The following is a 27,394-nucleotide window of genomic DNA, read 5'->3' as shown; positions in this document are numbered from 1 at the left end:
CCTTGTATATGTCTATTTTGATACTATAGGTTGTGTACGTTCATAGCACCCTCATCAGCTTGCTCAGTTATATCTATGTTTTGGGTGTGTGTGCTCATTCAGATGATATAGCCAGTCTTTATATATATTCAAAATATGGCCTTGTCGGTTTTGTTGGTATTGTCTATTTGCAAGTAGGCCCTGTCGGCCTAAGTTGAGGGTTACCCCTCCAGAGTTATAGATTCAGAGTGGCTCGCTCGGGCCGAGTATGGCACTCGTTGCCGGCCACGTCTCTCCATATTTGGGGCGTGACAAAAGTACAGACTGTTTAATATAAATAATTGACTGAAAGATATATAACACACTGAAAGAAAATTGGGACTTACCAAGCAGCTGATACGAGAATCCTAGCTAGTAGATCCGTCATCAAGTAAATCAGTACCTACATCGTAAAATGCAGGCCTAGGGAAAAAGGGATGTAAGTACATTTGAGTTGTACTTGTATGTAAAACCAACTAAAAAAAGTCATTAGTTATGGGGTGCTGGGGAAAGAGCAGCCCAAATCGATAAAAATGAACATACTAAAACTGAAACTGAAACATACTGATAGCTGAACTGAACAAAAGAAGTATAGTCATGAGTACTTCTTGTTCTGAATGTGAAATCACCTGTTTTAACTGAGTTTATATTCTGTGGCCTTGGGCTCAAAAGTAAGTGCACAAATCTATGTTCTTGGGCCCAAGTATCCATATACATAAACTGTGGTCACAGGCCCAAAGATAGATGTTCATCATTTAACAATTTATATTAAGGAACTGAGAATCATACTATAATGCATAACACTGGTATAGTGAACATTATTTTCCTTAGACATGGATTCATGATTGTTTATAGAGTTTAGAGTATTAATTGTTCATAAGCATATTGAGTTTTCATGACTGAGACTCATAAGGTATCGAGCGTGAGTCTATACTGATTACGTACTGATTTCACGACATTCAGAATGACAATCATGAACGAATTGCGAATTATATCGTTTAACAATAAAAGTTCTGAAGCTTTTCACGAAACTCGGGTTAAACTCTATTCCTGAAGCAATCTATAGTAATCGTAAAAGAACGTGGTGTGGGGAAGATCAATAATATTCCCGCACATAAAGAGTTAGCCATACATACTTCAATTCTGGGCTTTTAGCGAACTACAATTTTCGTCACCCTTTCGACTTTAATCTATAGCAATCTATGTCAAAGGAAATTAATATTAGTAATAATACTCATGTTTTGGTCATCTAAGCATTTTTTCAAACACTTGGTGGGCATGAAGCTCCATAAACTCTCATCAATGGTGTTTCTACACCCAACAACCCATTCTCTTGCTTCTAGATGATTCTACAATCTCATAATGCTACAATTATCATCATCCCTCATCACCCATAAGATAAACAACACCCTTAATCAACAACAATCGTTCATGGTTTTCTATCAAACCCATAAAATCATATCTCATGAACTTATAGTCTATAATCACCAAGCAATAATTGATTTGAGGATGAAGGTGTTACCTTTTTGACGTTCAATTATTTTGAATTTGGATTATAGGGATTTTTTCGTCCAAAACAAAGTCTCAATCGATTATCTATGGATTTGAAGGGTTTCATCATGTTAATAAGGTACTGGGGAATTTAAATCAACTTAGAATCATTATTAAAACTTACCTTGAAGTGTTCTTGAGGCTTGGGACGAGTTCTATCTCCCTTTAGGTCGTTTTTCATCATTGGGGAAGTTGGGGAAATAAACCCCGACCTTAAATACTTACAAAAATATGAATTCTAAAGAATCCTAACTCTTGTGCCACCCGTACGTCACATGGGTGCCACACAAGGCAAAAAACAATTTCAGAGAGGGTGTTGGCGTGTGCCACCCGTGCGACGCGGTATGCCATGCATTGCCTTTAGTAAAATGGACATACTTTTTGCACAGATCTCTTTTTTGCCTCCACATTATATGGATGGAAAGATATTTCAAAGGACTACAACTTTCACGTTTTAAGTTTTCTCAAATTCTCAACGGATTTACACGTAAACTGGATGGAAGGCAGACCTATCATAAACTTAGTCAATTCTATCAAATCTTATGCACCTCACTATTCGTCTTGATTTTAAAACTACTATTTCCACCCAAACTCATCCCGATAGGACTTCATATGTATAAAATTCCACATTAATACTTATTTAACACATTCACACCAAACCTGGATTTACGGATTGTTACACTTCGAGTCCCTACATCGATCAGAGTAAAAGCCTCGACCCCATCTACGAGGGAAAAGCTATTTCCCCGATGCTTGACTTTGCAGTAGTAAAGTACGCCCAAAGCCTCTCGGTTAATTTTGATGGCCATGACCCTTTGGCATCTTCAGCTTTTTCTTCAAATTTTGTATTATAGTCTAATTAGTTGAATCCGCCTAACCGTTAGCGCTAGGATTGTAAGAAGAGAAGGTGATTCTTTTAATGTTATCCTCCTGCAACTTGGTGACCTTGGACCCAATAAATTGAGGGTCATTGTCAGAAGTTATTTTCTTCGGGATTCTGAACCCGAAAATTATATGCTACCAAATAAAGTACATCACCTCTTTCTCACAGACTTTCTGGTAGACACCTACTTCAACCCACTTAAAAAAATAATCTGTTATGACTAACACAAATTTTACCTGTCCGGGCCTGAGGGCGGAGGCCCGGCTATGTCCATCCTCCATTTCATGAATGGCCACAGAGAAATAACCGTATGTAACTCTTCTACAGATTGATGAAGCATTTGGGCATGGCGTTGGCACTAGTCGTACCTTCTCACAAATGATTTTGTATCTTCTTTAATTTGGGGTGAACAGTATCCAACCCTTATCAGCTTCTTTATTAATGAATCTGCCCCGAAATGATTGCAGCAAATTCATTCATTCACTTTCCTCATCACGTAGTCAGCATCCTTGTGACCCACATAGCGTACCAGGGGGCCATAGTGTCACGACCCAGCTAGGGCCGCGACGGGTACCCGGGGCTAGCCACTGAGCACCACTCGTTCTACTACTCATCTTACTCATTATGTTCTTTTATCAATTTCATAATCAAATCATGAGAAAATCATCTTCCATTTGCAAACATAAATACTTTCATATACACATGCCTCTCGGCCATCAAAATAATATATATATTTATATATATATACACATAGTAGCAATATCGTGAGACTATCTAACCAACACTGCGTATCTACGAGCCTCTACTGGAGTGCTAAACATACGGACGGGACAAGACCCCGTCATGCCCAAACTATACATGTACACAAAAGAATGATCAGAAGCACCTCCGGACAATGGAGTGCTCTCAAATCAGCCGCTAGGTCTTATGAGTCTGGATCAGGATCAACTCCCTGTCTACCTGTGGGCATGAACACAACGTCTAAAGAAAACGGACGTCAGTACGAATATTGTACAGAGTATGAGAGGCATAAACAATGAAATTAGTCAATGATATAAAAGAGATATCAATATGGAACATCTTTGTCTGACTGTCAAGTATAAAGGAAATAAGTCATACTGTCTTACCCATGCTCACCATCATATCATATATGCATAATGTATAAATATAAAATGCCCGTCTATATAGGTACGGTGTGATGCTGTATAAGCTGCCCGTCCATATTAGATCGGTGTGATAATCATGGCATTAGTCTGCGTCCAGGCCTCCCGCGTTCGGGGTATAAGCTACCCACTATAGTGGTGTGTGTATCTGCCGGACCATATAGGTACGGTGTATCATCATCATCATATGCTCATTATCATATACTTATCATAATATGTTTATCATAGTACATGCATAGGGCTCAAGAACAACTACGCTTTATCGGGGTGACGTAAGGTCGTGATCCCCCCAATTTCATTATGGAACATTCTTTGACATTCTGCCTCACCTTGAAGGAATTAGTATGTAAGGTGAGTGTAAGAAACAAGTAACATTATTAAAATTATAGGATCTCTAAAATTTTTCTCATCTTATATAGCTATTCATGGATATAGACTTGTAGCTTTCCGGAATGTAGAAACTCATGAAGAAAATAGGAAGTCATGCTTTAGGATTCATGCCATTAGAAAAAAAGGACTAGCCTCACATACCTTTGACATTTAACTGAGCTATCACTTGCCTGTTCTCCTTCGATATCACGTTTCTACCTTCAAGATAGAATTCGCACTAATGTCAGTTAATTCGGCTATAAGAACGCGCTACTATTTCTAGGAAAATTGGGTAGCACTTCCTTTGTTTATACTATTTTTTCCACATTCTATATCAACTCCCAAACTCTCACAACAACATTCACAATATTGAAATCAACAATCATCATTTATATACATTGACCACAATCCCCCATTTCTCTTACATTTCTCCACATTTATGGTTATAGCTCACTATCGCGTTTCCTCGTGCATAATACTTATTTCATGGTCTAAATGTCATTTATAATGTATTCATAATCACAACACACCAACAATCATGATTCAATCCAACTACCCTCCAACCATGACACTATTCACTCATTAATGACCCATTTCCTATGTCTTTCTACAATTCAAGTATCTTAACCTTCCAATACCTTAAACAACATGGTTTAGTCATGAAACTTACCTTAGATGATGGTTGAACAAGCCTTGAATGGAATCACCCCTCTAGCATCAAAACCCTACTTCACTTCCTTTGGGTTTTCTTGAGAGAGATAAACTTTAGCTAGGTTTCATACACTTTGTCTCATGGATTTGGTGTTATTGATCATGGATTTCCTTGATTTTCTTGTGGATGAATGTTCGAGAATGTTCTAGAGGTCTCTTGACTTGTGGAGAGTGGGGATGAAATGAAAAGGGTCTCTTATATTAATTCACCAAAGCTGGCCGGACCACTTTATACGGACCAACAAACGGTCCGTATAATTTTTACTAACCGTATGTTGGGACCGTATGTTTGGTCCTGTGAGCCATGTTGTTCTGGACTGGATCTACGGCCTGGACATACGGTCCGTGAATTTTATACGGCCAGTATGTCTGGCCGTATAATGTCCAGTTTGTCACACCCTAATCTTGATAGGGCATGATGGGCACCCGACCCTTATTTAGGGCCGAGCGAACCCGCTGACTCTTATTACACACATAATCTCTTTGGACTCTTAAATCAAATAAAAATGAAATACATAGTAAAGGCTTTCAGAAACATTCTTTTCGTCGTTCTCAAGTCAAGTAAAATCTGTAATCATATGGAATTTGTAACATAACGCAAAATGGTACATCGGCTTGCAGAGCCGCTTACAAGATTGACGACCCACATACGTGACTCTGTCTTCAAAGTCTCTAACATCAATCAGGAATCATAACATATATATTCTGACTCGGCAACACTCCGGAAGGAAATGGAGCTCGCCAATCCCGCTGGAACATCTTCTAGCAGTGCCTTCTACTCATCTGTGTGTACCTGCGTGGCATGAAACGCAGCCCCCGAAGAAAGGGGGTCAGTACGAAATATGTACTGAGCATGTAAGGCATGAAATACAGTAAAGAGGATCATAACTAAAATAGAAATCGGCCAGAAACAAGTATGACTTTTAAAAACATCAATACACTTGCCTTATGAAATGAAAATCGTGCATATCATTATCGTATACCGTACCCGGCCCATTATGGGACTCGGTGGATAAAATCATGCATGTGAACATCATATATCATATCATCATGTATATATACCGTACCCGGCCCTCTAGTGAGGGACTCGGTGAATGAAGTCATCATGTGCCCTCCTGGCCGCCATCCCCGTATCATCATATCATCATGTCATCATATATATATATACCATACCCGACCCTCTAGTGAGGGACTCGGTGAACAATGCAGTGGAATGACGCACGATAACATACCCGGCCCGGGACTCGGTGAAAGACATATTGAGGCATGCACGAGCAGAGTAGTGAGAAACTACATGCATATAAATCAATTTTCAAGACTCGATAGATGAGTACACTAATCGGCAATTGAAAGATCATAAACGCGTTTTGAGTCAATCCGAGTTAGCATAAGAAAGTTATGGACGTTATTCATTACAGAAACCATTATAAACGTTTCAGAGCAATCTGAGTTAACATCAGAAAGTTATGGACGTTATTCATTATAGAGACCTTTATGAACGTTTCAAAACAATCCGAGTTAGCATATGAAAGTTAAGAGCATTAACCCTTATAGAACCCTTTTAGGAACAGAACTCTTTATGCTTTACTCGTTATTCAACCATAAAATAAGCTCGACCGTACTAAGCATGCTTTATGTCAAGAAGTGATAAGAATCATATACAGGCTCGGAATTAAGGAATAGAGTTACCCCAAGGTACATGTCATAACTTACTCAGTTCTAGGACATGCCAAAAGAAAGAAAGGGTAAGTCTTACATACCTGTTCCACGTCCTATTAGCTACGCTTAATTGTCCAAGCTCGCTATCGCTAGTCTACATTGACGAAGATTTACACAATCATTAAACTCATCGTCACACGCACTTGTCTTAGTCTTTCAAATAAATTCATTTATAATCTGCCGAAATTTTGGCAGCATTTCCCCTGTAAATAGAACCAACCCCGAGAATCCAACTCAGCCAAATTATCAATCAACAATACCAACAATCGTATTTCCAACTCCAACAATCAATTCAAAGTGCATTCTAACACTAGCAACCCTTTCTACACAATTCGACAATATTTCATTTATTTTCAATTTAACCACATATAATCAAGCCAACATCAATACTTACACGTTCAAATACTTGCCCAAGACCTTACAAACAAAATTCAAGAACACTTCAAACAATTCACACAATATTCAAAACAACCCAACCAACATACCACTTCACCCGAAACCTTCCAAATTCAACAAGAACAATAGCGACACATTTCCTTCTTTCAAATTCATGAATTATGTCTACCACCCGAACCCTTCTCAACTCAACATAACCAACAACAACACATTCTTTCCTTCCAAATTCATGAACTATAACAATAGTCTATGCATTAACAACTTCATTCTCATAATTACAAGAAACTATATTAAAATCACATTAGCTTCTACCAAAATCCCACAACGATTACAACTTCATTTCAAGTCATCAAACCTTCATTTTCATCATGGAATCCACAACTACAACAATCAAATACTAAATAAATTTAGTCCATCACTCCTACACAACACACACCTACACGGCCACAATCCATATACACATGTACCATGAATTCCATCCATTTCTACATACTTCAACACTCACAAATCATCTCTAACAGATAGGAAAGGAGATTAAATCTTACCTTTATTCTTTGACTTCTTCCACTCGGCTAGGGCTTCCAACTTGCACCACAAATACTTTGCTTGTTCCAACAACCACTACACATTAATAAGGACCTTCTAATTGGTTGAAATGCTAGAAGAAAAATATTTTTCTTGATCAATTTTTATGGCACCATTTTTGGAGCCATGGCCGAATGCCCCTAGTTCTCTTTTTGAAATTTCATAACTTGTGGAAGATGAATAACTTGTCTTTATTTGTAAGCTCTCTCTCATATATATATATATATATATATATATATATATATATATATATATATATATATATATATAAATATATATATATATATATGTATAGTCCACACAAGGGGGGGGGGGCACATGCCCCTTCTCAAAGCTTCTCCAACTTTCTTAAATTAAAAGATGAATATTTCTTAATTTGTCATCACTTGTCCATATTTATATACATATATATAGTTCCTACTAACACAAGGCAAGACATGCCACACGGCCAAGGTTCCTTCATGAACCTTCTTGAATTTTTTTTTGTGAAATTCCCATTTTGCCCCTAGCCTTCCACAATATTACCATGAACCACCTTGTGAATTTCCCTCTTTACCCTTAACCTTCTCAATATTTCCATACTAATAAACAACTTGTATATTAAAATAACTTTGGAAGATAGTCTTGCCCTTAACTTACTACGACTATCTTGAAATATCCGATCGTACAAAATACGGGATATAACACAGTTGTCCGGAACTTGTTTTCGTCGACTCGTTTGATCTCCGATCCTTATGGAACCTTCTTAACACTTGTTCAACACTTCAATACCAATCTAAGGGACGTTATTACTTGTCTCCAAGACATCATTATGCCCTCATTGGCTCGTCGTCCATAATTCCTACCCGATACACAACATATCCCTTACTTCCTTCATCAAACTTCTTTCTTTGCGTCTATCGTCTTCAAGTCTCGATTAAGATCATCAAATGCTATCTCTTACTTATCGAATCATCGTGTATGACAAGACCTTCGCTAGCTTATTCACTGTACGCTAACGGGGAAAAATTTCCAAGGTGTAACACGTAGTAACAACTCCGATGCAGCACTCCATCCAGGATACAATACCGGGCCTCTAATGCTCTAGACGCTTTTAGGTCCTCGGGAAACTTTCCGTGCTTGAGGTATTATAGGAACTCATTCCTCCAGTCCCAAACCAATCTTGTTGAATGTACTTCATCATAACCCGCAGGATCAAAGGTTGAATGATGCAACTTTACTACTTCTGCTTTCTTTGGCGAACCGAAATTGGCAAGGGCATCGGCTTCCACATTTTCCTCCCTGGGCATGTGCACCATCATCCACTCTTGCAACCGGGAGAGTTACTTCATAATATGTTAGGGGTACCTTAGCTTGCGTTCCTCTATTGTCTCAAATACCACGTGGACTTGATTTACCACCTGCGGATGAAATGCCGTGCAAAGCTTCACTTGAGTGTCTAGACCTTCTTGGAAGGACTTCCAAAACATAGTTGTAAACTGTGCTCCTCTATCTGTGATAATAGATAACGGTATACCATGAAGTCGCACAATTTGTTTGAGATACAACCTCGCATAGTCTTCTACTGAGTACGTGGTTCTAACAGGAAGAAAATGGGCTGCTTTCGTCAACCTATCCACGATCACCCATATAGAATCATACTTGCCTCGAGAACGAGGTAATCCCACCATAAAATCCGTGTTGATTACTTCCCATTTCCAAGTAGGGATTTCCATTGCTGGAAATAAGCCTCCTAGCTTCTGATGTTCAACTTTTACTTGTTGGCAATTTGGACACTATGCTATAAATTCGGCCATGTCTCTCTTCATGCCATCCCACCAATACATCATCTTGAGATCATGATACATCTTGGTTGCACCTGGGTGAATAGAATTTCGGGAACAATGTGCTTCTTCTAGAATTCGTCGGCGTAATTCTACGGCATTCGACACGCATAACCTACCTCGGTATCTAAGAATTTCATCCCAAGAGACTTCAAACGAAGACTTTTCTTTTCCATGAGATGTGTCTCTCTAACGACACAATTGAGGGTCTTCATATTGCCGTTCTTTCACTTCCGTATCCAAGGACAAAATTGTGGGATCATTGATACTAATCCCTACGTTACCCAAATCGATTACACGTACTCCAAGATTAGCTAATTGGTGGAGCTCATGAACCATCTCTTTCTTTTCCGGAGGGACTTCACATAAACTGGCCATTGATCGGCGGGTAAGCACATCGGCTACCACATTCGCTTTTTAGGGGTGGTACAAAATGTTAACATCATAATATTTTAACAATTCTAACCACCGCCTCTGCCGCAGGTTCAACTCCTTTTGCTTGAAAATGTACTGAAGGCTTTTGTGATCTGTGTAGATATCAACATGCACACCATACACATAATGCCTCCATATTTTTAAGGCATGAATAACTGCAACTAATTCGAGATCATGAGTCGGATAATTCTTTTCATGTTTCCGTAATTGTCTCGAAGCATACGCAATAACTTTACCATGCTGCATCAATACGCATCCTAATCCGACACCGGAAGCGTCACAATATACTACATAGCCATCTGACCCTTCTGGAAGTGTTAAGACCGGAGCTGAGGTCAATCTTCCTTTCAACTCTTGGAAACTACGCTCACAAGAATCATTCCACTGAAATTCGGCTGACTTCTGGGTTAGCTTTGTCACTTTGTCAATGGGGCTGAAATAGATGAGATTCCCTCTACGAATCTTCTATAATAACCAGCCAAACTCAGAAAACTACGAACTTCGGTAGGCGTCATAGGCCTTGGCCAAGTCTTCACCGCTTTAATTTTCTGAGTGTCAACTCGAATGCCATCATCTTAAATAATACGGCCCAAAAAGGTTACAGAATTTAGCCAAAACTCACACTTTGAAAATTTCGCATAAAATTCTCGGGCTCGAAGAATGCCAAGAACAATTCGCAAGTGATTTGCATGTTCCGATTCCGTGAGAGAATACACCAGAATATCATCAATAAATACCATCACAAATAAGTCCAAGAGAGGCCTGAATACATTCTTTATCAAGTTCATAAACACGGCCGGAGCATTAGTCAATCCGAATGACATCACTCGGAATTCAGTGGCCATATCTCGTTCTGAAGGCCGTTTTGGTAATATCCGCCTCTCTAACACTCACTTGATGGTAACCCGACCTCAAATCTATTTTAGGAAACCACTTGGCACCTTGCAATTGGTCGAATAAGTCATTAATCCTTGGAAGAGGATATTTGTTCTTTATCGTCACTTTGTTCAATTGCCTGTAGTCGATACACATTCGTAGAGATCCGTCTTTCTTTCTCACGAACAAGACCGGTGCCCCCACGGTGATGAACTGGGTCTAATAAATCCCTTCTCGAGCAAGCCATTCAACTGCGCTTTTACCTCTTTTAATTCCGCCGGAGCCATTCGATAAGGAGGAATAGAAATATGCTTGGTATCCGGCAACACATCAATGGCGATGTCAATTTCTCTTTCTGGAGGAAGGCCTGGAAGCTCGTCCGGAAACACATCTGGAAATTCGTTCACTGCCGGAACAGATTGGAAAGTTGGCGGCTTTGCCTCGGTGTCATGAACCCGAACTAAGTGATAAATATATCCCTTGGCTATCATCTTCCTGGCCTTAAGGTAGGAAATAAACCTACCCTTTGGAGATGCTGCATTACCCTTCCATTCAAGCACGGGCTCTCCCAGAAATTGGAATAGAACCATTTTCAATCAGCAATCAACATTAGCATAGCACGATGCCAACCAATCCATGCCCATAATTACATCGAAATCTAACATTTCCAACTCAATCAAATCAGTTGTGGTCTGACGATCACATATCACAACTACACAATTTTTATACACTTGTCTTGCTATCACGGGATCACCAACCGGAGTAGACACCTCAAAAGGTTTGATTGGATTAGGTTTCACCCCAATACAACCGCAACATATGGAGTAATATAAGAAAGAGTAGAACTCGAATCTATCAAGGCATATACATCACGGGAGAATATAGACAATGTACCTGTAACCACATCCGGGGAGGACTCAAGATCCTGCCGTCCGGCTAAAGCATATACACGGGGCTGAGTGGCACCTGAAGTAGATGCTGCCCCTCTGCCTCTACCTCGGCCTGCTGACATCTGGGGAGTCTGCCCTACCGGGCGCACTGAGGAAGAACCAGCTGCTGAACCTGTCACGACCCCACTAGAAGTCGTGACGGGTACCCGATACTACTATACCGAGCACCTCTTAACTCGCATCTTACTCTTACTACTGAGTGGGCCGTATGGACGATACCGTCATTGATTTACTCACCACCATCATTAATAGCATACTCGTAAACAAGTGTAATTAAACTTTACTAACATATTATACAGCGACAAGGACGAACAAGAGTGTGAAACATCTGACTGTACATATCTGTCTACCAGCCTCTAAACAAGATACATATATTTACAAGGAGGGCCGGGTTCTGTCGTGCCCAAATATATACACAAAAGTAGTACCGATAACTGAAGCTCCGGAACAACTGGAGCGCTCTCAATGTACCGCTGGTGGAGCTCCTAGGGACCGAACGGGTCTACCTGCTTACCTGCATGGCATGAAACGCAGCGTCCACAAGAAGGGACGTCAGTACGAGTAATGTACCGAGTATGTAAGGCATGAATAATAACATACGAGAGATACATAGCATGAATATTGACATAAAGGAAATATAGAGCATATCATGAGATAGAAGAGCAACCTGTACATTCGAGTGCCTCATAGGTCGGATGCCATGCATGCTTATCTTTCTTTTAAAAACATTTCTTTTTCATATACATAAAACAAATAGAACATATTGTATTGCCGAGCAATATCGGCTCCCATTCATGTAACCAAATATATCCCGCGTCCGGGAAAATATTAACCGATATGGGATTTTCCTGAACCAATGTGGGATTTGCCTAAACCAATGTGGGATTTGCCTAAGGCAAGCCTTACACTCACCCCTCACTTTGGGACTCAGCGTTCTTGCTGAGGTTTGCACCACCATTGGGTTTTCCCCACCACCGGCTCCGATACCTACTGATTAGGGGGCAATGCGTCTATAGCGCCTCACCTTTTTCCCATCTTCCCCATTTACATATACATATATCATGCTCATGTATCATATACATATATCATGTAAGCAGCATGCAGGAGAGCCCAAAGAATGTTATGCCTCTATCGTAGTGACGTAAGGTCGGTAACCTCCGATTATATTATGGACTAATCATCCTGGCTTTGTCTCACCTTGAAGGAGCAGTTTTTGTAGGATGAGACTAGCAACGAATAACAGCATTAAGAGAACATGGAATAAGATCATAAATCTCATAAGGCGTTGCTTCATATACATATGCACATAGAACAAATTTTTAAGACTCGATGGGTACGTACATGAATCGACAGCTGAAGGCTCAGAAACAAGTTTTGGGTCAATCCGATTTAGTATAAGAAAGTTATGAGCGTTTGAAGTACAGAACCTTCTACGAACGTTTCAGAAGCCATTTTTGGAAAATCAAAGCAACAATCATATTAGGACCTTTCGAATGTCGTTATGGATCAAATCAGATAGAGCCTTTGGAACCATATGTACGTATCAAAATATATCTAACACTCAATAGAATAATCAAACGTGCTATCATTTGAAAATCAAGACATTAGTCATGTCACTTATCTCTCGATTGCCATTCGGAAACATATCAAATAGATCTTCGGACATCATAGATACGTATCAAAACCATATAAAACAGCTTATGGAAGTCAAGAACGTTAGCCATCCTAGTGGCTCTAAGAATGGGAGTTTCTTTGAAATCATACATATACTTTGTCTTGTTGGTTTCATAAAGATCATACCAAAAGAAAGAAAGGGTACGCCTTACATACCTTGCCCGTTCCTAATCTAATCCAAATTTAAATCCTTCGCTTCGCAAGATCTACAACAATATTAGTATATACCAAACATTAGCTGTAGCTACTTAGAAGTCCAATCCTAAATCAACACTTTATTTACAGAAATTTCAACAGCATTTCCCCTGTAAATACAACTAACCCCGAGAATCCAACTTGGCCAAATTGTCAACAACAAATCGGAGAATTCAACTCGGCCAAATTATTAGCAACAATACCAACAATCATTCTAACAATATCAACAATCAATTCAAAGCGCATTCCAACGTTAATAACTTCTTTCTACAAACTTCGACGGCGTTTCATTTATGTTCAATTCATAATTGCTTGCATATTCAAATACTAATCCAAAACCATTCAAACAATATTCAAAATGATCTAACCAATATGCCATTCCACTCGAAACCTTCCAAATGCAACAAGAACGATAACGACACATTTCCTTCTTTCCAGTTCACGAACCATACCAACAATTTACACACTAACAACATCATTTTCCATAAATACAAGAAATGATTTTTTTAACATCACATTAGCTTCTAAACAACTCTCCAACACTTACAACTTCAACTTGAATCATTAAACTTTCATTCCAGTCATAGATTCCATTACAATGACAACCAAAATACTAAGTAAAATTGATTCATTCTCTTCCACACCATACCATATCTACACGGCCACACACTACATATACACGGCCACATATAACATCTATATTTTCATGAATTTCATCCACTTTTACATACTACAAAATACACAACCATCCATAACATATAAGAAAAGGATTAAACCTTACCTTTTTCCCTTAACTTCTCACTTGGCTAGGATTTGTAGCTTGCAAGAGTAGACGTTTTACTTGCTCCAATGACCACTTCACTTTGCTAGGGACCTTCCAATTGGTTGTTTAGCTAGAAGAAAGTAATTTTTGATCAATTTTTTTCCAAGGTTCTTGTTTGGTTGGTCATGGCCGAATGGCCTCTTATTTTTCTCTTCCTCCAAGTTTCTTGAAATTTCTAGGGATAAAGATGAAAAATGTGATGACTTAGTCATCTTTTATCTTATTTATTAAGCTCCCATGTGGGCCTTGGCCCACTCCAACATGGCCGGCCACTTGGCCCATTCACTTAAGCCCAACTTTTTTTTTTTTTGTAATTCATGAAAAATTATTCTCCAAATTCTAAATTTGCCCTTAGCCTTCCTCAATATTACCATGAACCACCTTGTGAAATTCCCTTTTTACCCCTAGCCTTTCTTAGTATTTCCACATCAAAATTTTCATTAGCAACTTGTGTGCTAAACAAGGTCGAAAATATAGCCTTGCTCTTAACTTCTTGCAATTGTCATGAATTATCCGAATGTACAAAATGCAGGATATAACATCCCCCCCCCCTTTAGAACATTCGTCCTCGAATGTTGAACTGGCCTCACGGTGTATTATGATACATCGGGGAGGTCTCCTTTATAGTTGTCACATACGATCACTTAACACATCCGTTTTAGAAGCTTAGGTTGCCTGTAGGCCGTGGGCCGATTAACTTTGTTCCGCCAACACCGAACCAACCGATTGGTGACTTGCACTTCTTGCTATACAAAGCCTCATATGGTGCCGTCTCGGTTGGCCTTTTTATATTTGTTGACCTCTCCAAGTATCTTTTGTATTTTCTCCCTATATCTGCCTCATATTACACTCGTTGTCAATCTATTTCTACGTCCTTTCCTTCATGCCCGTTCTTTAGCTTTCATCCTGTTTTCTTTATAATCAAACCTCTCGATCTTCACATGAATCTCTCATTCCACATCATGGGTTTTTCCGTTCAACTGCCCATTATCTTGGTTCTTCCTTTGATATTTCTGATACTTCGAAGCTCCTTACTCTCTACGTACTCACTTTCTTTCTGTTCCCGAATATCACTGTATTAGGACTTTCCTGCCTTAACTAGTGGTGGATCCAGTATCAGTTTTATCCTGTAACATCTGTACTTATGTCTTTCACTCTGTCTCTTGAATTCCGTTCGGTTAGTGTCTTCTATACATCACAACACTGGTTGTTGTGATTCACCTATCGATCGATACTGTCACAAATGAGATGTCATATGCATATATTTATTTACTACCATTTCGCTCACAAACATTTCCTAACTCTATTCAAACTTATTCTGATTCCAGAGCTGTGTTACGCTTTCTTACTTTTCACCAGTCTAGTCCGTCTCAGCCTACGCGACCTCTATAAGGTTTCTAACCACTCGACATACTCTAATTTCCTTTAGGTTGCCCTAATTCCACATTCATCTCCTATATCTACATTTATGGAACTTTTAGTACACTTCCCAAGGGGTCACCCATCCTAAAATTGCTCTCACCCTAGCACGCTTAACCTCAAAACTTTAATACATTTCGGTGCCTTAATGCTGGTATATTCGCATCCACTTCCCCGCACGGCCTTTATCACGTAATCTAGAGCAGGTTAGAGTCTTGACAACTTCCGAAACACTCTCGTAACGTATCTCTCTCCTTTAATTACTATTTTAGCCTTCTCAATCCCCAATATTTACCTCTCACCTCTGCGTACAACTACCTTTCGTCCTGGATTTCTAGATTCCCAATAGTGGCAAAAACACCTTGGTCACCAACAGGCATAGACATCCCAAACTGTTTGATTTGTCTCAGGTTTCACCCAATACGTTCAGCAATTCAAGGAGCGATATATGATAGAGTAGAGTCCAGATCAATCGACACATACACGTCATAGGAGAATACCAATAGCATACTTGTAACGACGTCGGGACAAGACTCAGGATCCGGCCGTCCCGCCAGTGCATAGATACGGTTCTGAGGGCCGCTTGAACTAACTGCCCCTCCTTTGCCTCTACCGCGGCCCACTGGTGCTTGTGAGCTTTGCCCTAACGGGCGCACAGATGAAGAAGAACCCGCCATCGACCCTGCAGGCTGGCTCCTACCGCTACCATCTACTGATGGACACTCACGCATCATGTGCCTAATTTGTCCGCAAGCATAACAAGCATCCGAGCCGTGGCGACACGGACCCGAGTAAAATTTTCCGCACTGGTTGCATCTTGGAATTGATGGTCTCCTCTGACTGGGAGCTCCTCCTAATGGAGAACCCAAAACTCTCAAGCTTTGGCCCTCTCTTCAATAAATAGAACGATCAAATCCTTTGCCCGCAAATAGAGGAGGTGCGCTGGCCACTGATTGGCTTGTATGCCTGGAATATTACTGCCTCTGCCCTCCTCTATACTCACTGCCAGCACCAAAAGACCTAGCCTTTTTATTGTGCCCTCTATCAGAATCACGTTCACTTCTCTGTGGCTGCTGCTGCTCCTCCAGGTTCTGGGCATAGGCCTGGATACGAGCGATAGTCATTCCATCCTGGAGTGAAGCCGTCAAGCAATCCTTAACTAAATGTGGCCCCAACCTACTCACGAACCGATGTACACGATCTCCCATATCAGCCACCATGGCTGGGGCATACCTGGCTAAAGAGTTAAAACAGAGACTATATTCCTGGGCGCTCATATTTCCCTATTTGAGATTCAAAAACATATCGGCTCGAGCCCGTCGAACCTCCGGTGGTAAGTAATGTCGCAGGAATGCTTCGGTGAACTCTTGCCAAAATGGGGGAGGTGCATTTGCTCCCCTTGAAGATATCTAAGTGTTATACCACTGGACAGCTACATCTCGCAATCTATATGAATTCAACTCTACTGACTCTGTATCCGAAGCATGTATTATCCTCAGTGTCCTCAGCACCTCGTCTATGAAACCTTATGGGTCTTCCTCGGGTTTCGATCCAAAAAACTCCAGAGGATTCAGGGTGATAAAATCACAGGCTCTTGCACTCACCGCCCTGTCTCCTTGGCCCATACCTTGCCACTGAGCTTGTGCTGCAACTAACTGGGTCAGCAACCGAATAGCCTCTGTTATCTACTGGCCCGAAGTTGTTGGCGGTGGAACTGGAGGTACTGGGGCTGGAGCTGGAACTCCTTCCTGCTCTGCTGACACTGGGAGAGCATGAGAAGTCTGAGGAGGAGCTTCGTTGTGAGACTCGCCTTCTTCTACTTGCGCTGGTAGCTCCTGTTCAACTTCTCTTCCAGCCACCGTTTTTTCCTTCTAGGCCGCCGTAGCTTTCCTCTTCACAGGCATTGCTGAAACCATAACACATGATTAAGAAAAGAACATGGAAACCTGGTAACATAGCTCTATCGCACGATTTAGAGTACAAAGAAGGTTAGATTTCCTAAATGCCTCGCAGCCCCCTGTTTATAATTTTGGCGCGCTACACACCCATAAACAGGACTCTACTGGACACGGCTCGTAGACAACCCCTAGGACGAACTGCTCTAATACCACTTTATCACGACCCCACTAGAAGTCGTGACGGGTACTCGATACTACTATACCGAGCACCTCTTAACTCGCATCTTACTCTTACTACTGAGTGGGCCGTATGGACGATACCGTCATTGCTTTACTCACCACCATCATTAATAGCATACTCGTAAACAAGTGTCAATAAACTTTACTAACATATTATACAGCGACAAGGACGAACAAAAGTGTGAAACATCTGACTGTACATATCTGTCTACGATCCTCTAAACAAGATACATATATTTACAAGGAGGGTCGGGTTCTGCCATGCCCAAATATATACACAAAAGTAGTACCGATAACTGAAGCTCCGGAACAACTAGAGCGCTCTCAATGTACCGCTGGTGGAGCTCTTAGGGATCGAACGCGTCTACCTGCTTACCTGCGTGGCATGAAATGCAGCGTCCACAAGAAGGGACGTCAGTATCAGTAATGTACCGAGTATGTAAGGCATGAATAATAACATACGAGAGATACATAGCATGAATAATGACATAAAGGAAATATAGAGCATATCATGAGATAGAAGAGCAACCTGTACATTCGAGTGCCTCATAGGTCGGATGCCATGCATGCTTATCTTTTTTTTAAAAACATTTCATTTTCATATACATAAAAAATAGAACATATTGTATTGTCGAGCAATATTGGCTCCCATTCATGTAACCAAATATATCCCGCCTCCGAGACAATATTAACTGATGTGGGATTTGCCTGAACCAATGTGGGATTTGCCTAAACCAATGTGGGATTTGCCTAAGGCAAGCCTTACACTCACCCCCCACTTTGGGACTCAGCGTTCTTGCTGAGGTTTGCCCCACCATTGGGTTTGCCCAACCACCGGCTCCGATACCCACTGATCAAGGGGAAATGCGTCTATAGCGCCTCACCTTTTTCCCATCTTCCCCATTTACATATACATATATCATGCTCATGTATCATATACATATATCATGTAAGCAGCATGCAGGAGAGCCCAAAGAATGTTATGCCTCTATCGGAGTGACGTAAGTTCGGTAACCTCCGATTATATTATGGACTAATCATCCTGGCTTTGTCTCACCTTGAAGGAACAGTTTTTGTAGGATGAGACTAGCAACGAATAACAACATTAAGAGAACATGGAATAAGATCATAAATCTCATAAGGCGTCGCTTCATATACATATGCACATAGAACAAATTTTTAAGACTTGATGGGTACGTACATGAATCGACACCTGAAGGCTCAGAAACAAGTTTCGGGTCAATCCGATTTAGTATAAGAAAGTTATGAGCGTTTGAAGTACAAAACCTTCTACGAACTAATCAGAAGCCATTTTTGGAAAATCAAAGCTACAATCATATTAGGACCTTTCGAATGTCATTATGGATCAAATCAGATAGAGCCTTTGGAACCATATGTACGTATCAAAATATATCTGACACTCAATAGAATAATCAAACGTGCTATCATTTGAAAATCAAGACATTAGTCATGTCACTTATCTCTCGATTGCCATTCGGAAACATATCAAATAGATCTTCGGACATCATAGATACGTATCAAAACCATATAAAACAGCTTATGGAAGTCAAGAACGTTAGCCATCCTAGTGGCTCTAAGAATGGGAGTTTCTTTGAAATCATACATATACTTTGTCTTGTTGGTTTCACAAAGATCATGCCAAAAGAAAGAAAGGGTAAGCCTTACATACCTTGCCCGCTTCCTAAGCTAATCCGAATTTAAATCCTTGGCTTCGCCAGATCTACAACAATATTAGTATATACCAAACATTAGCTATAGCTACTTAGAAGTCCAATCCTTAATAAACACTTTATTTACAGAAACTTCGGCAGCATTTCCCCTGTAAATACAACTAACCCCGAGAATCCAACTCGGCCAAATTGTCAACACCAAATCCGAGAATTCAACTCGGCCAAATTATTAGCAACAATACCAACAATCATTCTAACAATATCAACAATCAATTCAAAGAGCATTCCAACGTTAACAACTTCTTCCTACAAACTTCGACGGAGTTTCATTTATGTTCAATTCATAATTGCTTGCATATTCAAATACTAATCCAAAACCATTCAAACAATATTCAAAATGATCTAACCAATATGCCATTCCACCTGAAACCTTCGAAATGCAACAAGAACGATAACGACACATTTCCTTCCTTCCAGTTCATGAACCATACCAACAATTTACATACTAACAACATCATTTTCCATAAATACAAGAAATGATTTTTTTAACATCACATTAGCTTCTAAACAACTCTCCAACACTTACAACTTCAACTAGAATCATTAAACTTTCATTCCCGTCATAGATTCCATTACAATGACAACCAAAATACTAAGTAAAATTGATTCATTCTCTTCCACACCATACCATATCTACACGGCCACACACTACATATACACAGCCACATATAACATCCATATTTTCATGAATTTCATCCACTTTTACATACTACAACATACACAACCATCCCTAACATATAAGAAAAGGATTAAACCTTACCTTTTTCCCTTAACTTCTCACTTGGCTAGGATTTGTAACTTGCAAGAGTAGACGTTTTACTTGCTCCAATGACCACTTCACTTTGCTAGGGACCTTCCAATTGGTTGTTTAGCTAGAAGGAAATAATTTTTGATCAATATTTTTCCAAGGTTCTTGTTTGGTTGGTCATGGCTGAATGGCCTCTTATTTTTCTCTTCCTCCAAGTTTCTTGAAATTTCTAGGGATAAAGATGAAAAATGTGATGACTTAGTCATCTTTTATCTTATTTATTAAGCTCCCATGTGGGCCTTGGCCCACTCCAACATGGCCGGCCACTTGGCCCATTCACTTAAGCCTAACTTTTTTTTTTTGTAATTCATGAAAAATTATTCTCCAAATTCCAAATTTGCCCTTAGCCTTCCTTAATATTACCATTAACCACCTTGTAAAATTCCGTTTTTACCCCTAGCCTTTATTAATATTTCCATATCAAAATTTTCATAAGCAACTTGTGTGTTAAACAAGGTCGAAAATATAGCCTTGCTCTTAACTTCTTGCAATTGTCTTGAATTATCCGAATGTACAAAATGCGGGATATAACTGTCACGACCCGACTAGGGGCTGTGACGAGTACCCGATACTTGTACCGAGCACCCCTTGTCTGTCGAGTGCCATATTTATTTTTAAAACGCTAACATTAACAGCGTCATTATGAGCATAGACTAGTAAACTTCGTTATCACTTTATACAACAACATTAAGACGCCAAAATACCACATATCTAACTGTACATAACTGACTGTGCATATCTGTCTACGAGCCTCTAGACATAGAACATTTATACATAGAAAGGGCCGAGTACTGTCGTGCCCGAGAATGCATACACAAAATAGTACCACTGAAGTGAGGCTCCGGAACAACTGGAGCGCTGTAAAGTACCACTGGTAGAGCTCCTAAGGATCAAGTCCACCTGTCTACTGACCTGCGCGGCATGAAACGCAGCATCCACAAGAAGGGACGTCAGTACGAATAGTGTACCGAGTATGTAAGGCATGGAAGATAACACAAGCAACAACATAGTGTATAATTAATAATATCATGGAGTCATAGGACATAGAAAATAGAATTTATATCATGTCATGTATTATCATATCATATCATATAGTATCATATCTTATCTTGTCTTGTCGTAGCATATCGCGTCATAGTATATCGTGTCATAGTATGTCAGGCTATAGTATATCATATCATAGTACATCTTATCACAGCATAGCATGTTATAGCGTGTCGTGTCTTAGCATAGCGTGTCATAGCATGTCTTACCATAGCATAGCATGTCATAGCGTATCATAGCATAACATAGCTTGTCGTATCATGTCCTGTCGTGGCAGATCATAGCATATCTTGTCATAGTGTAGCTTACCATAGCATATCTTATCATAGCATGTCTGGTCAAGACATGGTAGGTCATATCATAGCGCCGAGCAATGTCGGCTCACCCACATAGCGCCGATATACACTGGCTCACCCATATATCCCGCGTCCGGGCACCCCGCGTCCGGGATGATAAGCCAGCTGATCAGGTGGCAATGAAACATGTTTCCCTTCCCATTCCCCCATATATCCCTTCCCCCCATCCCAGGGTCATATACATATCTTTATATTCATATATATAGCTTGTATACATATACATGTCTTATATACATTTACATATCTTATATACATATACATGTTTTATATACATATTCATATCTTATATACATATATCATATAAGCATGCAAGGGAGCCCAAGGAAAAATCATGTAGACATCGGAGTGACGTAAGGTCGGTGACCTCCGATTACATTATGGAATACTCGTGACCGCTTTTGTCTCACCTCGAAGGGACGAATATTTTAAGGTGAGATGATCAACGGAGAATAGTATTAAAGTAAACGTAGAATGAAATCGTGGGCGTCATAGATAACAGTTCATAGGCTTGGGAGTCTTTAGAAAGTAAAGTCATAGCTAGGGGATATAAATAAGATTCAAGAATTAGTTTATCACTTTCATATTCACATAGAATTCTTAGCGTAGAAATCTTAGTCATAGAATCGTTCTGGTAGTACTTATCATATGCATATCCTCTTGTCTAACATCATTGTCATCGTTATCATCATGGAAGTCTCCTCGTTAGAGTACTTATAGTACTTATCATCTGGCAACAAAATCGGGATCAAAGGATTCCCTTGGGTTCAACTTCTAGTAAGTCTAACAAGGCTGTAAGGAAAATCCGAGAGTAACGGGCCCACCTCGGCCGGATGAGGTAGCGTATACTATTTACGTATGTTACATGTCATGGCGTTACTTGTGAGGGTTCTAAAGTAATCGGGTCCCATTTATGCAAGTTCTAGGGGTTTAGGAGGTTTTTCCATCATTTGCACACTTTCTAGTTCAATTCTATTGAACAAAAAGTGGAAAACTTTAGGTGCGGATTCCGGGGACTAGGGTTGTCCCCGAGGCTCGTACCCGACTTATTACACCTAAGACATGCCTTAGAAAGAAGGGTGAAGCCTTACATACCTCTTTCCGCTCCTTTTGCTACTCCAAATTCACGTCGCAATTTTGTCAAAATCTGCAAATTGATCATATTTACCAAAACTCTTATTAGGATACTTAGAGTTGAAATCTTAAGGTAATACTTGGCTACCGAAATTTCGGCAGCACTTCCTCTGTAAATATACCATCCTCGACATTCAACTTAGTCAAATTCTCATCAGTCACAATCCGGGAATTCAAACCCGGCCAAACTATCAATATAAACTCAATAACCACACTAGCGATTCACATATTTAATTCAAGGTACATTCCAACACTTCAATTAGCATTCTACTTCCTTCAAGACTCTCCAATTCCAATGAAACAACAATAACCTTATAACACATATATTCCAACAACATCATAGTAATATCATTACATGTCTTCCATACAAGAACATTATTTTCAATTTACACCAACTTCCAACTACTAATACTTCACCATGCTTATCAATTCTTCACTTGCGATATAAAATCCACAACACAACAACTAAAATACTAGATAAAACTTGCTCACTATCCATTCATCAAGCAACACACACACGGCCATATGCACACTACACACTACACGGCCAACCTCACACATACACAACTACAATCTTTCCAAAATCATTCAACTTCCACTTTCCACATAATATTCTGAACAATAACAACCAAATACTAAACAAAATAATTGAAATATGATTCTTATTCATATATTAACATGCACGGCCACATACTAATTTCCTCTCCTTCATGAATTTCATCCATTTTAGCATACTACAACACATATAAACCATGTATAACACATAAAACAAGACTAGAATTTACCTTTCTTCTTCAACTTCTCACTTGCCTAACTCTTGGCAACTTGTATAATTTGAACCTTCTTTGCTCCAACAACAACTCCACATTATTGTGCAGCCCCTACTTGGTAGGAAATGATTTTTGCAAGAATTTTTGTCAATTTTTCTTGTGGGTTTCACTATGGCCGAATGGCCTTAGGCTCCTCTCTCTTCTTTTGTTCTTCCACTTTCTTGAGTTTTCTAGAGAACTTATGGGATAAAGATGACTTTGTCATCTTTTATTGTTGAAAATTAGACCCCCACTTGGGCCTAACCCATGCCTTGGCCGATTGGGCCTTCCATTTTCTTGCAAATTTTCAAGCCCAATTATATGGCTAATTCTTGTAATTCATGAAAAGTATTATTTTTTTTTCCAATTTCCAAATTTACCCTTCGTCTTCTTTCATATTTCCACGGGTCATATTGCAACTTCCCTTTATGCTCTTGACCTTTCTCATTATCTTTACTTCTAAATTTTTCATAAACAACTCATGTGCCAAACAAAATAAAATATGGCCTTGCTTGTCATCTTCCCGCGATTGTCTTGAATTATCCGATTGCACAAAAATGCGGGATATAACAATAACAGAACTTGTGTGCTAAACCCCAACTCTACCGCTCATCGACGGGAAATCTCGCATCATGTGTCCAACCTGACCGCAGGCATAACAAGCATCCGAACCTTGGCAACACCGTCTGGAATGTAATCTACCACACTGACTGCACTGCGGTGCCAGGGGTCTCCTCTGGCTATAATCTCCCCCAAACTGAGAATCCGGGGCCCTCGAACTCTGACCCTGTCCTGAACGAAGGGAGTGATCAAATATCCTTCCCATAAATCGAGGAGGTCCACTGGTCACTGACTGGCCGGAATGTTTGGAGTAAGTCTTCCTTGATCCCCCTTTATAATCATTACCTGCCCCCATAGATCTAGCTCTCTTACTTTGCCTTCTATCAAAATCGCGATCACTTCTTTGTGGTTGCTATCGTCCCTCTAGATTCTGAGCATGGGCTTGTATTCGGGAAATATCCATCCCGTCTTGCAAGGACGCCATCAAACAATCTCTGAATAAATGTGGCCCTAGGCCACTTACAAATCTATGTACCCGATCTCCCATGTCGGCCACCATAGCCGGGGCATATCTAGCCAAAGAATTAAATTGCATGCTATACTTCCCGGGCACTCATACTTCCTTGCCTCAAATTTGGAAATCTATCCGCTCTAGCTCGCTGACCTCGGGTGGCAAATAGTGACGAATAAAAGCATCCACGAATTCTTGCCAAACCGGAGGAGGCGCATTTTCTCCTCTTGATAATACCCAGTTATTATACCATAAAACTGCCACATCCCGGATTCTATAAAACACCAACTCCGCGGATTCAGTTTCGGAGGCGTGGACAATCTTCAATGTCCTCAACACCTCATCTATGAAACCTTGCGGGTCTTCATCCAGTTTTGACCCGAAGAACTCCGGAGGATTTAGACTCATAATATCACGGGCTTCGGTACTTGCTGCCCGATCACTTGAACTCACATTTTGTCGTTGTGCCTGCGCGGCGACCAATTGTGTCAATAATTGGATGGCCTCGGTCATTTGTTGACCCGAAGCGACCGGTGGAGGAATTAGAGCTGGAGCTCCTCCTTGTTCTTCCACATTAGGCGGGGTAGAGGAAGTATTAGATGGGGCCTCATTTTGTGACTCGCCCTCTCCTTCTGGGCGGCTGTAGCGTTTCCTTTTGGCGGCATTCTGAAATCATAACACACTATTAGGGAGGATAAAAAAGTCTTATGCACGGCTCTATCGCACGATCTCATAAGCAGAAAGATGGTCATCTTTCCTAAATGCCCTGTAGCCTCTTGTTTATTGATGTGGAGCACAACACACCATAAACAAGACTCTACTAGACACGGCTCGTAGAACCTTCCTAGGACTGAACCGTTCTGATACCACTTTTGTCACGACCCAGCTAGGGCCGCGACGGGTACCCGGGGCTAGCCACCGAGCACCACTCATTCTACTACTCATCTTACTCATTATGTTCTTTTATCAATTTCATAATCAAATCATGAGAAAATCATCTTCCATTTGAAAACATAAATACTTTCATATACACATGCCTCTCGACCATCAAAATAATATATATATATATATATATATATACACACACACATAGTAGCAATCTCGTGAGACTATCTAACCCACACTGCGTATCTACGAGCCTCTACTGGAGTACTAAACATACGGTCGGGACAAGACCCCGTCATGCCCAAAATATACATGTACACAAAAGAATTATCATAAGCACCTCCGGACAATAGAGTGCTCTCAAATCAGCCGCCAGCTCTTATGAGTCTGGATCAGGATCAACTCCCTGTCTACCTGTGGGCATGAACATAGCGTCTAAAGAAAACGGACGTCAGTACGAATATTGTACTGAGTATGAGAGGCATAAACAATGAAATAAGTCAATGATATAAAGGAGATATCAATATGGAACATCTGTGTCTGACTGTCAAGTATAAAGGAAATAAGTCATACTGTCTTACTCATGCTCACCATCATATCATATATGCATAATGTATAAATATAAAATGACCGTCCATATAGGTACGGTGTGATGCTGCATAAGCTGCCCGTCCATTTCGGATCGGTGTGATAATCATGACATTAGCCTGCGTCCAGGCCTCCCGCGTCCGGGGTATAAGCTGCCCACTATAGTGGTGTGTGTATCTGCCGGACCATATAGGTACGGTGTATCATAATCATCATATGCTCATTATCATATACTTATCATAATATGTTTATCATAGTATATGCATAGGGCTCAAGAACAACTACGCTTTATCGGGGTGACGTAAGGTCGTGATCCCCCGATTTCATTATGGAACATTCTTTGACATTCTGCCTCACCTTGAAGGAATTAATATGTAAGGTGAGTGTAAGAAACAAGTAACATTATTAAAATTATAGGATCTCTAACATTTTTCTCATCTTATATAGCTATTCATGGATATAGACTTGTAGCTTTCCGGAATATAGAAACTCATGAAGAAAATAGGAAGTCATGCTTTAGGATTCATGCCATTAGAAAGAAAGGACTAACCTCACATACCTTTGACGTTTAACTGAGCTATCACTTGCCTGTTCTCCTTCGATATCACGCTTCTACCTTCAAGAGAGAATTCGCACTAATGTTAGTTAATTCGGCTATAAGAACGCGCTACTATTTCTAGGAAAATTGGGTAGCACTTCCTTTGTTTATACTATTTTTTCCACATTCTGTATCAACTCCCAAACTCTCACAACAACATTCACAATATTGAAATCAACAATCATCATTTATATACATTGACCACAATCCCCTTATTTCTCTTCCATTTCTCCACATTTATGGTTATAGCTCACTATCGTGTTTCCTCGTGCATAATACTTATTTCATGGTCTAAATGTCATTTATAATGTATTCAAAATCACAACACACCAACATTCATGATTCAATCCAACTACCCTCCAACCATGACACTATTCACTCATTAATGACCCATTTCCTATGTCTTTCTACAATTCAAGTATCTTAACCTTCCAATGCCTTAAACAACATGGTTTAGTCATGAAACTTACCTTATATGATGGTTGAACAAGCCTTGAATGGAATCACCCCTCTAGCATCAAAACCCTACTTCACTTCCTTTGGGTTTTCTTGAGAGAGATGAACTTTAGCTAGGTTTCATACACTTTGTCTCATGGATTTGGTGTTATTGATCATGGATTTCCT

Source organism: Lycium barbarum, chromosome 1, assembly GCF_019175385.1.
Source record: "Lycium barbarum isolate Lr01 chromosome 1, ASM1917538v2, whole genome shotgun sequence".
NCBI classification, from domain to species: domain Eukaryota; kingdom Viridiplantae; phylum Streptophyta; class Magnoliopsida; order Solanales; family Solanaceae; genus Lycium; species Lycium barbarum.
The sequence above is the reverse complement of the archived record's forward strand: the minus strand, read 5'-3'. Positions refer to the sequence as shown.